This window comes from Solanum tuberosum, unplaced genomic scaffold (assembly GCF_000226075.1).
Source record: "Solanum tuberosum cultivar DM 1-3 516 R44 unplaced genomic scaffold, SolTub_3.0 scf00027, whole genome shotgun sequence".
NCBI classification, from domain to species: Eukaryota; Viridiplantae; Streptophyta; class Magnoliopsida; order Solanales; family Solanaceae; genus Solanum; species Solanum tuberosum.
In genome coordinates, this window is record NW_006238953.1 from 499,280 (window position 1) to 505,949 (window position 6,670).

The following is a 6,670-nucleotide window of genomic DNA, read 5'->3' on the forward strand; positions in this document are numbered from 1 at the left end:
ATGAATTTTGATGTTATTCTTGAGCAACTTAGTGAACCATTCAGTGTTTCTACACCTGTTGGTGATTCTATTTTAGCAGAAAGAGTCTTTCGTGATTATCCCGCTTCCGTCAATCACAGAAGTACCATGGATGATTTATTTGAGTTAGACATGGTAGATTTTGATGTCATTCTTGGTATGGACTGGCTTCATGCCCGTTATGCCTCAGTCGATTGTAGAACTGGAGTTGTCAAGTTTCAGTTTCCAAATGAGCCATTCTTAGAGTGGAAAAGTAGTTCAGCAGTGCCTAAGGGGTCATTTTATTTTGTACCTTAAGGCAAGGAAGTTAGTTTCTAAGGGATGTGTCTATCGCTTAGTCCGACTTAATGATTGTAGTGTTGAGATACCTCATATTCAGTCGGTTTCAGTAGTAAGAGAGTTCCTGGAAGTCTTTCCAGATGATCTACTCGGAGTCCCTTATGAGAGAGAGATAGAATTCGGTATAGACCTTCTTCCAAATACTCGTCCTATATTTATTCTGCCATATTAGAGGGCACCAGTAGAGTTAAAAGAGTTGAAGGAACAATTGAAAGATCTCCTAGATAAGGGTTTTATTCGATCAAGTGTCTCACCTTGGGGCGCTCCGGTCTTATTTGTGAGAAAGAATGATAGTTCCCTTAGGATGTGTATAGATTACCATCAGTTGAAAGTAAGAGAATGTGACATTCCAAAGACAGCATTCAGGACCCGTTATGATCATTATTAGTTTTTGGTCATGTCCTTTGGTTTGACTAATGCACCAGCAACGTTCAAGGACTTTATGAATATGGTCTTCAAACCTTATTTAGATATGTTTGTTATCGTCTTCATTGGTGACACACTAATCTATTCAAGGAATGAAGAAAATCATGCTAGTCATCTCAGAATAGTTCTCCATACTTGGAAAGATAGAGAGTTGTATGCCAAGTTCTCTAAGTGTGAGTTTTGGCTTGAATCTGTGGCATTCCTAGGCAACATTGTGTCTGGAGAGGGAATTAAAGTTGCTACTCAGAAAATTGAGGCAGTGCAGAATTGGCCTAGACCCACATCTCCAACTGACATTAGGAGTTTCTTAGGTCTGGCTGGCTATTATAGGAGGTTTGGAGAGGGGTTCTCATCTATTTCATCCCCTTTGACCAAGTTAACTCATAAGACAGTGAAGTTTCAATGGTCTGAAGCTTATGAGAAAAGCTTTCAGGAATTGAAAAGGTTGACTTCTGCCCAGTGTTGACTTTACCAGAAGGTACTCAAGGTTTTGTGGTGTATTGTGATGTATCTAAAGTTGGTTTGGGTTGTGTATTAATGCAGAATGGCAAGGTTATAACTTATGCCTCCAGACAGTTGAAAGTTCATGAGAAGAATTACCCAAGCCGTGATCTAGAGTTGGCTGCCGCAGTAATTGCTATGAAAATAGGGCGCCATTATCTTTTTGGTGTTCATGTGGATGTGTTCATCGATCAGAAGAGTCTTCAGTATGTGTTCGATCAGAAAGAGCTTAATCTCAGACAGAGGAGGTGGTTAGAATTACTCAAGGATTGACACGAGTATTCTTTTTCACCCAGGTAAGACTAATGTTGTTGTTGATGACTTGAGTAGGTTATCTATGTGTGGTACCACTTATTTTGTGGAAGATAAGAAAAAGTTAGCAAAAGAGGTGCATAGACTTGCACGACTAGGTGTTCGTCTAATAGATTCCACAGAAGGAGGAGTAGTGGTTATGAATGGGACTGAATCATCATTAGTGTTAGAAGTAAAAGAGATGCAAGACCAAGATCCTTTATTGCTTGAATTAAAGGCAACTGTTCATAAGGAAAAAGTGATGGCTTAGGGAGATAGTGTTTTTGAGGTATCAATGTGGATTGTGTGATTGATTTCAAGGGTAATTGGGATGATCCCCTACCTTTCATTGAGTTGCTTACAACAATAGTTATTATTCTAGCACCCAAATGGCTCCTTATAAAGCTCTTTATGGGAGAAGATGCAGATCTCCTTTTGGATGGTTTGAAGTTGGTGAAGCAGGGTTGATAGGACCAGACTTGGTTCATCAAGTTATGGAGAAAATGAATTTTAATCAAGAGAAGTTGAAAACAACACAGAGTCATCAGTAATCCTACATTGATGTTAGGATAAAGGAGTTAGAGTTCGAAGTAGATGATTGGGTCTACTTGAAAGTTTTACCCATGAAGGGTGTTATGAAATTTGGTAAGAAGGGGAAGCTTAATCCCCAGTATATTGGTCATTACAGAATATCCAAGAGGATTGGTAATGTAGCTTATGAGTTGGAGCTACCACAAGAGTTAGCCGCGGTTCATCCGGTATTTCACATCTCCATGTTTAAGAAGTGCATGAGAGATCCCTCATTAATCATACCAACTGAAGCTATTGCTATGAAGGATAGCTTATCTTATGAAGAGATTCCAGTTTAGATTCTAGATCGCCAAGTTTGCAAGTTGAGGACTAAGGAAGTAGCATCAGTCAAAGTCCTTTGGAGCAATCAGTTTGTTGAGGAAGCTACTTAGGAAGCTGAGGAGGATATGAAGAAGAGATATCCACATCTCTTCGAATCCGGAGAAATTACAGAACAAGGTACTAATTCTCTTCTTAATACTCTTTAAATTATGAGATTGTATGTTGTATTTGCATTGCTTGTTGGTTGTTTGAGCTGAATGTTAGATGTTACACCCTTAGCCTACTAAGAGTATGCTCATTCGAGGACGAATGTTCCCAAGGGGGAGATATTGTTACACCCCGTAACTAGAAAGAACTAGAAAGAAGTTAGAAAGTGGAAATAGTCATTTTTGGAAAGTATAAAGAAAATCTGGAAATATTTAAGTGTGTTAAAGTTGAGTTTTAGGTCAACTTCAAGCGACCGTAACTTTGAGCTCGGGATGATTTAGGTGTTTTTCCAAATATCGTAGGAAATATCTTGGAACAATCTTTCTAACGCCGCAAAGTTTGCGCGATTCCGAGTTCGTATGAGTGAGATATGCCCATTAAAAGTTGGGCTGTTCGAATAAGAAAATGTTCAATCCGGATTTTTAAAGGGTGTTTTGGTCTTTTCCTTACCCAATTATTTATTTCAATTTTGGGTAATTAATTGGGGTCTAAACTGATCTTAGTCAGTTTACGCTTATGGAAAAAGAGTTATGGTTATGAGAAAAGAGAAAAGAAAAGGAGAAAGGAGGAATTAAAGAAAGCAATAATCGTCAAGGGGTGATCCCTAAAAGGTATGTGAGTCTTTCATAGCATTGGGTTCGTTCACCCACGCGCCAAACATGTTTTATTCAGTGTAATTTCGTCCTAAAAAAATTGAGAATTTGATATTCTTGAGTTGTATTTTTGAATTGCTTTCGTTCTTGAATTTGGGATGAGATTGAGGAGTTCTTGAGAGTTTAAGATCGATTATTAGAGTTTCTTTGAGTTAGATTCTTGTGTATATGTTATGGGCACCTGAATCTAAAAAGATATTGAGAAAACGAATTGAATCTAGGCTAATTGGGGCTAGAAAATGAATAAGGAAAAAGTCGGGCAAAACTTGGTACCAGGTCCGCATCGTGGACCTGTTCCTCGGGATTTTCATAATCTTCTCCGTGTCGCGGGGGTGTCACGGAGTGGTCTGCCTCAATTTATTTTGCAACCATCTAATCTAATGCATCTCCGCGTCGCGGACTTGCTTCCAGACAGTGATTTCTTGATCTTTTCTCATGTTTAGCCATCTAAAATCATTCCTAAACATCATGAGATCTTTTCTATCACAAATCGCAATCCTTGAATCCATAAGTCAATTCAAGGATCAGTTAAGAGTCAAGTCAAGAGAAGTTAAGAGTCAAGTTAAGATCAGTTAAGAGTCAAGTCAAGAGAAGTTTAGACCCAAGTCAAGAGAAGTTCATAAAGTCTTCCAAAAGTCGTTTACAAATGATTTAACCTTGTTTTAAGATTTGGGTTTTGTGTTGAGTAAAGAATAAAGTTGAAGTTCATTTCTTCAAAGTATATGGGGACTATGTATTCTCAAAGAGTTAAAATGTTTTTCACATTTAAACAAGAAAAGAAAACCTTGATTTCTAAATAGCCTTTGAGCTAGTTTTTCAGTAAAGAGCCTTTGAGCTAGTTTTTTCAGTAAAAAGCCTTTGGGCTAGTTTTCAGTCAAAGTGTAAATGCTTTCACAATAAAGCAATAGAGGAAACTTTGATTTCTAGATAGCCTTTGAGCTATGTTTTTGAGCAATTATCTCAAATCACAGAAAGAAGTATGTTTTTAAACATAAGAGCTAGTATCATATTTTGGAAGTAGTATTGAGCACCAATATGGGGGAAAGTTCAGACAACTCACATCCCCCATAAACCATGTATCTGCCATAGGTAGAATGGGGTCATAATTTTTAGATTATTCCTTTATTGCTTTTTAGCATAGACTAGTGGATCCACTTAGTGAGTTAGGTTCTATACCCCCGGCAAGGTATATGACAGTCATTGGCAGCGTGAGGTAAAACGATGTATCATCACTATAACTCTTAAGTGATGGTTGTCGGTTAGAGAAACTCCCATAATAGTATTTTGTATTTTTATATACATCAGAAATATTTATATTTTTATATACAAACAGAGTTCATATTGTATCTTTGCATATATACAGAGTTGTCATTGTATTTCTAAATACAAAGAGTTGAAAACCATGTTTTAAAGTTTTTCTTTATACTGCATTTATTTACACTGCTTAATATTGAAATCAGTTGAGTTCAGTTGAGTTAAGTAAAGTCCAGGTAAGTTTTTCTTTTAGACTCTTTTCAAGCTTATGTCTTATTTAGAATTCAACTCGCATACTCGTACATTCAATGTATTAATGGCAGTCGTCCTGCATTGTATTTATGATGCAGACACATATAACTAGGATAAACATCCAGTGCTTCATTAATCCAGTGAGTAGTTCAGAGTCTGTTGGTGAGCCTCTTTGCATTCTAGAGGATCCGTTTTCATTGCTTTCAGTTTTATTAGTTAGTTCATTAGGATGCAGTGGACCTGTCCTAACATCCCTCTCAGTTGTTTAGAGGCTTCATAGATAGACAATCATATGTTATTTCTTGAGTTTTCTATTTCCTATTTTAATGGTTTAGACTTGAGTTGCCATTTTTGGCCAGTGAATGTTATCTTGATTCATTCTAAATGTTTATTGAACAGTTTCAATTTACTTTTAAAGGTATTGTTTTTCACGAGTTAAGTCTTCCGCTGTGTAAGTAAGCCAGGCCAATGGTTCGCTTAGGGCCACCAATGGTTCTCGAGTGCCAGTCCCGCCCAGGGTGTAGGCTCGGTAAGTGACATTGACGAACCCAAATTTGGTTTGAAAAACTTTGAACAAAACAATATAAGATGTCAGTAGAGATGTTGAACAGTACTCTACATCCGTCAATAGGCTGAAAATAACAAACAAAGGCTAGGATTAATTGTAAACTGAAAAACATTCACATACCTTCGATGTTACTTTCAAAATTGCACAATGAAGGTAGTGTACCTCTTTGAAAGGAGGATAATGTGAATAACGTGTCATTTTGAACAAGGTGACTTAACGTGTCTCTTGAAAGGCAGACGACCCCACTTGAACCTAACGTGCCACTTAGAGAAATGTGACAACCCAACGTGTCTCTTGAAAGACAGATGACCCAATTTGAATATAACAGGTCATTTGAAGTGGGGTGACAACCCAACGTGTCTCTTTGAAAGGCGGGTGACCCAATTTGAACATAACATATCACTTTGAATGAGGTGACAACCCGACATGTCTCTTGAAAGAGGGATAACCCAATTTGAATGTAACATGTCACTTTGAACGAGGTGACAACTCAACGTGTCTCTTTGAAAAACGGATGATCTAATTTGAACATAAGATGTACGAGGTGACAATCGAACGTGTCTCTTTGAAAGGCGGACGACCCAATTTGACTGAGCATGCATGATATGAAATATAATTTAACCAATATAACTGAGCAATAACATAATCTGAACTAAATGTAAATGCTGAAATATAACAGAAAACTGAGCTAAATGCAATGACCAAGTACTAATCATGAAAAAGCTTGCTAAAACTGAATATTGAAGTATAAACTGAAAACCTGGTCAAATGCCCTAGAGTCTGACTGTGGGAGCTATTATTAACCGACATAAAACCACGTGAGCTAAACGTGGAGTTCGATATATACGCCCCATCGAGAGGACCCAATATGCCTTGCTAGGGGTATAAAGGCATGACTGGTGTGATCACTAAATCTGATGCCCACGAGGGGACTTATAAACCTACAGAGGCATGTAGTTCTGGGACTATACGGGTACGCTAAACCCTAGTCCAACTCGGTGTTAAGTCTACTCCCAATTGAATATGTATGTTACACATTATGACTGAATTACTGAAATGCTGAATAGCTTAAAATACTAACATGAAAAATATGAGAATGTAACAATTATATGATAATGAAACATTCAAAATCTGAGGCATGTATATCTGTTTATCTAGCCTAGCTAGTGTAATTCATGAACTAAATGAATCTACACAACTAGGATTCTGAGTTTCATGTAAGGAACTAAGCAATGATATCACAAAATCATGATAATCTGATTAAAAATACTATAACAACTAAATCACAACCAATATCTACGGTTTTAGA